This window comes from Triticum aestivum, chromosome 2B (genome assembly GCF_018294505.1).
Source record: "Triticum aestivum cultivar Chinese Spring chromosome 2B, IWGSC CS RefSeq v2.1, whole genome shotgun sequence".
Classification (NCBI taxonomy): Eukaryota; Viridiplantae; Streptophyta; class Magnoliopsida; order Poales; family Poaceae; genus Triticum; species Triticum aestivum.
Genome location: NC_057798.1, coordinates 792,898,369 through 792,907,661, shown reverse-complemented (window position 1 = coordinate 792,907,661; position 9,293 = coordinate 792,898,369). Strand labels below are relative to the sequence as shown.

The 9,293-nt window shown below is 44.3% G+C and overlaps 1 long non-coding RNA gene across 5 annotated transcripts; it reads left to right on the top strand.

The window, feature by feature from the left end:
• The first annotated feature begins 3,862 nt into the window (after positions 1-3,862).
• LOC123047465 (uncharacterized) lies at positions 3,863-8,523 on the top strand. 5 transcript variants are annotated; one of them, XR_006422989.1, is made up of 6 exons: positions 3,863-4,545; positions 4,662-4,879; positions 5,009-5,336; positions 7,675-7,794; positions 7,930-8,110; positions 8,190-8,523. It is a non-coding gene; the product is annotated as an uncharacterized lncRNA (long non-coding RNA). The 5 variants fall into 5 exon arrangements; XR_006422992.1 differs by having other exon boundaries at positions 3,863-4,879; positions 5,009-5,124; positions 5,269-5,336; XR_006422990.1 differs by having other exon boundaries at positions 3,863-4,879; positions 5,009-5,124; positions 5,266-5,336.
• The last annotated feature ends 770 nt before the right edge of the window (positions 8,524-9,293 follow it).

Genomic DNA, 9,293 nt, shown 5'->3' with positions numbered 1-9,293 from the left:
CTACTGTCTAAACTGTGACATTCTTTTTACATAATTTCTTTGCTTACCTCAAAGCCTGTTAGAAGGCTTGTGCAGGCTTCGGTCAGTCCGCTCTTGGTAGACTGGACCTTCTCAACCACCGTACCCATAAGTTTACGGTGTTCCTCAACAATGGAAGCGCCTCGCAGCGCTTCCAGCAAATGATTCGGTGCCTCCGGATGGACAGAGGATACCGATGGAATAGGCACACCTCCTTCTTTTGAAAGAGGCTGCTTGCCTGATTCCGGAGCCGTATAGATCTCCGGAATCGTATTCGGCTGGGGACCGAATTGGATATGGCCCTCATTGCCAGTCTCCCTGGGGATCTACTCCTCCATGTGTCTGGCGGCCGAGGTTTCACCCTCCGGCACCGCCTTGACGGCCTCCCGAGTCTCTTCTTGGCCTGGGATCCTTCAGGACAGCGCCTCGGCACCATCCATGGCCTTGGGAGAGGAGGCCGCCGGGAGGGCCCACTGTCCATTGCCTCCAGGTCCAGCGAATCTCCCAAAGACGAGGACCGCTCAAGGTCGGACCGAGCCAGACTGCAGATGAATAACTTAACATGTTAAGACTATAAAGTAGAGAGGCCAGATATATGAATGTGTTTGGGTTTTTGAGTACTCACGATTTGGCCAGGGGGTTGACCCTCGGGCACCATTCCAAGCTGCTGTCGGTGGCCATTGTGGAGTTGTCCAGGAAGGAAGTTTTTCCCTTCTTGGACGCTTCGGCCTCCAGACGCGTGGAGGCCGCCATCTTCTTCCTCCCCCCCAGGAGGGGAATGGCTTTCTTCTTCCTCCTCTTCCTTGTCGTCCTCGGAGGCGGAGGAGTGAGTCTCGGCGTCTTCGGACGTCATGTCCGAAGCACTCTTGTGACGGAGACCGCTTCTGGTCTCCTCGGTCTCCTTGGCCTTCTTCTTGGCCTTCTTCTCCGGCGCTTTATAGGGCGCCAGAATCAGCATCTTTGTCAGAAGTAGAATTGCTGGGTCTTCGGCAGCGGGGCCGGACAGTAAATCTACTCCGCCATCTTTGTCTATCCCCGAGAGAATCGGTAGGGAAGTTTAGGCATTTTCCTCAAGTATGCAAGTAAAGGATACACCTTGAAAACATGTAAAGGCTTACCGGACTAGCGGGACGGGCCAAGTTGTGCCCATGATCCTCGGCCGTGTCCGGCCATGTCTTGCTTGACTTGAATAGCACCTTCCAGATGTCTTCGTGCATAGTGCCAAAGAACTCCAGTAGTGTCTGGTGCTTGGCCGGATCGAACTCCCATGGATGGCAAGTCCGACTTTGGCATGGAAGTATTCGGCAAGCTAGCATCACCTGGATCATGTTGACAAGCTTGATGTTCTTGTCCACCATGCTCTTGATGCGCTCCTGAAGCACTGTCAGCTCGTCTGACGAAGACCCGTCCAGACCCTTCTCGGGCCAGGAGGTGAGCCGCATCGGAGCTCCAGATTGGAATTCGGGGGCTGCGACCCAGGTGGTGTCGCGCGGCTCAGTGACATAGAACCACTATTGTTGCCACCCTTTGACGGTCTCAATAAATGTACCTGATGGCCATGTAACGTTAGGCATCTTGCTCACCATGGAGCTTCCGTACTCTGCGTGTTGGCCGCCCACCACCTTCGGCTTCACATGAAGGTCTTTAGCCACAATCCGAAGTGTGGTGGGATGTGGAGGAAAGCCTCACACACGATGATGAATGCCGATATGTTGAGGAATGAATTTGGGGATAGATCATGGAAATCTAACCCGTAGTAGTACATGAGTCCGTGGATGAAGGGGTGGAGAGGAAATACCAGCCCGCGAATGAAGTGAGAGAGGAATACGACCCTCTCCTGGGGTTCCGGAGTGGGGACGATCTGTCCCTCGGCCAGAAGTCGGTGGGCGATTTCCTTGGCCAGATACCCGGCCTCCCAGAGCTTTGTAATGTCCTTGTCCTTAACGGAGGAGACCATCCACTTGCCATGCGCTCCGGATCTGGATATGGCTGAATTGTTTTTTGGGGGCGGAAAAGATGAGAACTTGGGCGCTGGATCTCGAGAATGGGGGGAAGCAGAGAGAAATAAGGCATGGGTGAAAAGAGGTGGCATCTAAATGGACCTAACTTTGTACATGTTCACACCTGCCTATCTAATGCTACCGCCTTGGACATGACTCGTGAACGATTTCATATGTCTAGTTTATCAATGAGAACTTTCATTGAAAAATGAAAATTGTCACGATAATTAGCGTATCTGCTTGTATTTGGACATCTAGCATGAGGTACACAGTAGTATCAATATTGATGGTAGGCCGAGATGTTGTGATTGCCTGTACCAATTAGCAATCAATTCGGTAAGGGTGGTGTCTGATCACACTGCACGCATATAAGATGTCCGCGACGATGCGATTCATGGGGGCAAGGACAGATCAGAGATGGATGATTGAGGTTCAACATGTGCTCCATGAACCCTTGGGGTAGAGTTGGTTTTCCCCATTTTTTTCATTTTTTTTTCAACACTTGTCTACTTTTTTTACGCATAATGTACATTTCTCTTATACATAAGGGACATTTTTATTGCATATGTTTATCCTTTTTTAAATACATGGTTAACATTATTTTAATATAGGCTTTACTGTCTATGTTTTTTCTTACACATTATACATTTGTTTGTATATATTAGGAACATTTCTTTATACATGTTTAACATTTTTCAAATAAATAATTACATTATTTTGAAATAAATCTTTCATGCCTACTTTCTTTCAACACATGTCTACATTTTGTGATACACATTGTACATACTTTTATACATGTTTAACATTTTTATAATATATGATTAACATCTTTTCATATATACGTTTTGATGTCTAGTTTTTTCTACATATTGTATATCTTTTGCATACATATGAAATATTGATTACACAGGTTTGTTTTAAATACATGGTTAAAATTGCGTGAAATATATATTTTGATGACCTTTTTTTTCATACATATTGTACAATTTTCATATACATGTGAAACCTATTTATTTGTGTTTAATATTATTTTAATAGATGATTAACATTTTCTTCAAATACATGTTTTGATCACTATTTTTTCATACACACTGTACATTTTTCCTATACATCAAAAATATTTTTTTATACATGTTTAACATTTTTTAAATACATGATTTAATTTTTTTTAAAGTGCGATGAATAGTTTACAAACCTAAATAGGAAAAAGGAAACTAAAAAAAATAAGAGAAAAAAAATAAAAATAAAAGGTACAAACAAAAGAATAAGAATATGTTTTTTTTGAGACAAAGGAATAAGAATATGTGGGGCGTCATACTTTCGAAAATTGGGTTTCTCTCGTCCGTCGCCGTTAGCAATTTTGCATAAAAGTCCCTCAGTTTGTAAGAAATTAATCCGCAGTCCCTGTTTTACTGGGTCTCTATATAACATTTCACTTTTACAAAAATAACGCTGGAAACCCAGCCCGAACCAGACCGCTCTGCCTCCCGCAGCTCCATCTTGCCCGAGCTCCCCTCGCCCCCGCAAGCCGCCTCGCCGGCGACCCCACACCTCCGCCGCGCCTCACCGCCGGAGCTCCGTCCGCTCCGCCGCCTCGCCCCTCTCCTCCTTCCTCTCGATCTCCTCTCACCTCTTTCTCTCTTTCTCGCTGAACAGGGACCTCCAGAAGGGCCATGGCGCCACCAGCCCTTAATCTCGCCGGATCCGGCCGCCTGCACGCCAAATCCGCCGGAAATGGATCCGTCCCGTCCAGATCCGGCCGGATCCGACCGGGCCCCGCCATCCTCGTCACTGGAGCACCGCCCCGCTCGACCAACAGCGTCGGCGCTGTCTGTCCTTGCCCGCGTCTGCACGAGGACGACGCTCGTCCCGCTCGCTTGCAGCAATCGCATGGGCCGCCGCCCCAGCCGTCCCGGCATCAAGCCAAGGCCCAGCCCAAGCCACATCTTCTGCCGCTCCATCATTGCCCACCTTGAGATCAGCCCCGACGCCACCACCATCTTCAGATGCATACGCACACTACTTCCTTCTTCAAATTGCTTCACCACATCATGCTGAATTTGCAAACGGCCGCTCCTTACATGTGTGATCGAGAAGCAAGGTCAAGTATGAGCAGGCTGTCAGCGTGTAGTGGTCGGAGATGCCGTCGCAACTTACATGTCGCAGTCGTCGGCTCCATGCTAAGATTACGAGGCTCTATGGTTGTATCGTGGTGTTCCAGTAGTAAACTTTCAGGCTGGTTAGATAGGGGATGAAGATGATGTATACTACCTAACGGCCATTGAGTAATAAAAGGAGATGGATTGAACTACATGATTTATGCCATGGGAATGATGAAAAATCTTTGAGTGAGGATGTTGAATAATTCAGTCCTGATCAATGGCTTCTCATAAAAGTCTTCCTGCCAGCAAGAGAGCCCTTGCAGATTTACAGCTTTTAGTGTAATTATTACAGAGAAGACATGCTTAGAGGGCCTATAATTTTACTAAGTGAACATGTACTGATCTCTACATGCTTTTTATTAGAGGTAAAGACGATGCATTGCCTATCCAAGTCTCCATACAAATTTGTAGATGCACATGGCGTTTTATCTATCTGGCTAGCGTTTATATTCAAAACTCTTTTGTCCTTATATCTTTTCAGTATCGCTTTCATGTTTTACTAAGATCTGTGCGGAAACAACATGAGCCTTTGCTGCTTGGTCTGGGATGGTGAAGTGGTGGTTGCAGTGGAAATCGTTAAAGGGGGCACCGGTGTCCTCAGTTATACGGTTACAGAATATATGGAGTCATGCCCAACGTTGCAAGGGAGCCTGTAGTGGGAGGCGACAAAGTATTGGCTGTTACCATAGTATCCATAATGTACGTCATTCTTAATATGCATGCAGTTTGTACCTTTGTATTCACCCACCAATTGGCAATATGTTGACGTGCTCGGTAGGACATGAACAGTTGTGTGTCTAACACATTTTCATGATTTTTTTCTGTCAGGAGTTGTGTCAACACCAACCTCAGAGCTGGAATAAGGAGTGCGCATTCGCATTGATGAAACAACTTTCCCATAGCCCGCTGCTACTGCCCACTACCACAATCTTGCATAGATACTTGTGAGTACGTGAGAACATCTGTAGGCTAATAAACAGTACAAACACCAGGCTTAGTTTCGGAGTACATATATTGCATCGACTGGTATGACATCTGAATATATATCTGACTAGAGCCATCATATGGACAAATAATCTTTGTAGCAGTCTGTTGGATAATTATTGGAGATGATGCACTCTGATGGACAGATATAGAAACCCATTGTTATTTTCAGGTGAAAATCTTGCACATATCTATGTTGAAACCAGCCATTGATGTCCCCAAAATTCACTATACTAAGTACAACAATATATATTGATTGCGGGGGGGGGGGGGGGGGGGGCATTATTTTGATCCTACTTTTCATGGAGAGCATGCCTCTGTATTCATTTACCAAATCTGCTTATGTACAATTCTTCGCACGTAGTACAGTTGTGCCCATAAAATTCAGTTCTTCGATTGGATTATGTAAAATGGGATGATCAACCAAATAACATTGGACCAAGTTGCTTATGTTGAGTGTATCAGTAAGGTAGATGCCTATATTAATTCATACAAAGATCATTACTAATAATGATATGATTGGTAATACATTCATGACTACTCTATGTTGCCTTGACGCATGCAAGCCATGCTATAGAAACTGAAACTTGCAAAACAGAGTGAAGTAAATTACTTTGATTTGTTAGACACAATCTAGATCATCACCAAGAGTCGTCAAAGAACATAGAAAATAGTAAAATTAGTGTTATTTAAATTTGGCCTTATTTTCTATAAGCAATAAAAATCAAGCATACAATAGTTGTTGGGTGATAATTCTTTGGTATTTCTAAGGCCGGCAGTGGCACGGGAGGTGTCGTTGGCGCCACGGGCTAGACACAAACTTGATTAGATTGCTACTACATTGCTGATCCGTACCTCTAGGAATGTTTTGCTGATCATGTCAACCTGCAGGCTAGCAATTTGAAGAGACAAAAAAAAAGGGCAACCTGGTGCATGTAGCTCCCGCTTGCGCAGGGTCCAGGGAAGGGTCCGACCACTTTGGGTCTATAGTACGCAGCCTTTCCCTACATTTCTGTAAGAGGCTGTTTCCAGGACTTGAACCCATGACCTCATGGTCACAAGACAGCAGCTTTACCACTGCGCCAAGGCTCGAAGAGACAGTTGCACAGATATTGGCATATACAGTCCCGTAGATTCTGCCAGTGAACATATAAAAACAGCATGTCCGTGAATCTAAATAAACTATAGCAGTGAATTGTTGATGATGTATAACCTCATTTGCATCTAGCTTTCATCCAGCATTTTTTATTTATTTTATCCAACATCTTTGTAAGCATCTGTTGGGCCAGCCCAAGTAGACAGAACAATATAACAGTGTAAAAGACACCGTGCTCATATTATGATATGGTGTTAGGTTTACTTGCCTACAAGTTTGGTTCCACTTGGTACGGACACCATGCTCTGCTATCAGCGTATCTGTAGTATCAGGGTATTGTTACTACCTTGAATGCTGAATTTAAGGCTGACTGATCATGTATTAGTCTGACTCCCTTCTGAATTATGAGGTCATCCCATGGTTGTCCACTAATCTGGTGTCTGGTCCATCTTCTTACCCTTGCAATTTTAGCATCATCTGTCCAATCTTGCCCTGACTGTGTATAGATGTTGAATACTTCAAACAATGAGCAATTTGAAGTTCAGAAATATGACAAATATCTAAAAATGGATTCGTTTTTGGAGAAATAACATTGTGTAGAGTGGAAATGCAGAACTATATGTTCCTATTTCACCAACTGGTATTGAATATGTGGTCAATCTTTGTAGAGAAACTACAAAGTCTAAACGTTAGTGTGTGATACATATGGAAAATTGTGATGTCTATTTTTTTTGAAATATTTTTACTTTATAAAAAGTTTTAAACAGGGCATAGCATTAGGTTTCATATTTTTGGCCAAGACGCTCCGCGAGGCGATGGCACATGGCCGGCAAGGCTCGTCCTTAAGCGCACCAGCCCGCAATTGAGGCGGCGCCCACGGCGCAGCCGTGGCCTTCGGAACGCACCGCGGGGGCAGTGCTACCGGCCACCAGCGCTGCTCCTCCCAGACGGTGGTGCCTATGGCCATGGTCCACTGGCCCCGGCCGGGCTCCCTGCGGAGGCGCGTGGGTGGCGGCCTCTGACTTGAAGTCTTCTTGAGATTTGTACGTCGATTGCTTGGTCGTCTCTTTGTGCTGTCACTACGTGTACTGAAGATTAGTTACTTCGCTTTGACTTGGAGCGAGGTGCAGTGGTTTCAGGTTGCTGATGCTGATATTTTCATGTGATGTTTGAATGATTGTGTGTCTGACCAAGCGTAGTTGCGCTTCTGACAATGTATTGGCCTTCCTTTTGCTGCACCGAAGTTAGTGAATTGTTCACCATGCTTGACTTTGTTCTTAGCAGGGAAATTTGTGGTGATTCATAATCAAACTTGCAAAGAACATCCTTACTTCTGATTATGTTTGAAGAGGTACGATGGATGGTTGAGCTGAGACCACTGTTTGATATTTGTTTGCCTTTGCTTTGTAACCAGTGAGGGCTGAAGTGAATGAATCTGGAAGTGCTTTAGTGATTAATGCTCTGTCCCAAGTTAAGCATATTCTACTTCCGGTCACTGGCCGCAAGCCTTACCTTTCAGTTCTAATTCCTTGAGGTACCTTTGTGATGCCTTTATTTGTCCATGTCATTATTGTGCCTGCCATATGGAATTTTGAGTTTATCTTTGGTCAGCTTTCTTATCAAATGATAGCCCTTTTTGCTCAAGTTGATTTGATTAAATCATTTTCAGATCACCACAGTTGTGAATATAGCCATTGTTTCAACAGAACAAACCTAAGCTTAGCATGAAAGAGAGTATGAAAGTTCTGATCTCTTCAAAATATGTGAGGGGCCTTGCTACCTTAGTTGTTGCATATGGCATTATAATCAATTTTGTGTAAGTCACATGGAAATCGAAGCTCAAGGCACAGGTAATTTTTTCCGGCTTTTGTTTTTCTTCTTTCCTTGTACTCCTTTAACCTTTTCATGGTTCCTTATTCATTTTGGCAGTTCCCCAGTCCAAACGAGCACTCATCTTTCATGGGTGATTTCTCTACCGCAACTGGACTTGCAACTTTCATGATGATGCTGTTAGGCTGGATTACATTCCAAAGATTTGGTTGGGGGGTGGCTTCCATTATCACCCCCATAGTTTTGTGGTGACTGGCGTTGGTTTCTTCTCTGACTTTCAACAAGTGCAGTTCATTGCCGCAGAGCAGTCTTAGAAGATCCGTGCACATGTAGCCTTATTTCTTATTCCAAATTTCATCATACAAAAAAAATACTCAGTGTAACCTCATTTCTGATGTTTGCGAAAATTAGATTATAAAAATGTTGCATAATGGCACGTGAAGCAGGTTACATTTCATTTTTTGCCCGGTGCAACGCACGGGCATTTGTACTAGTGACGAAAAAAGTGAAGAAACGCTCCTCCCTTTAATATTAGGTATGACAAAAAAAGTGGAGAAACGATCCTCCCTTTAATATTAGGTAAAGATAAAGATAAAGATTTGTCGAATTGGACGGTAACATTTGTTGGGCCGACTTCCAAACAAGTCCGAACGAAAATACAAGTCTCTCACGGTAACTTTTTCCGCAAAAAAATGGTATTTATGTGATTACGTATAAAGCAAGGGGTTTTCTGCAAAAAATATGCCACATCGGCACCTGACAGACGGGCCCCAACAGTCAGATACACTGTCAATACGCGTTTATATGCAGTTTAGACCTATTTGCAACAGCCTGGCACAATCTTAATACTGATATGCAAAAATTAGCAATCTTGATACCAATCTATATGTGATGCTTCAATTGATACTTCTGTACAATTAACTCACAACCACACACAGAATGTATGGACCGCACTAACAAATGGAAGAGCCACGCGTTACACGAGCCACGCGTTCGGACCACGACGGTGAGTAACAACAAGGTGAAAAGGCCCACTGTTCGGATTCATGCATGTCACCACCACAGGCCACTGGAAATGCCTCTGTTTTTTTAGCATCGTCGGCGTATTTCTTTTTTTTTTGAAGGGAATCGTCGGCATATTTCTGACAGAGATGGGGACGTGGAGATAGGCACATGATTTAGATGCAAATTTAGGGGGCTAGA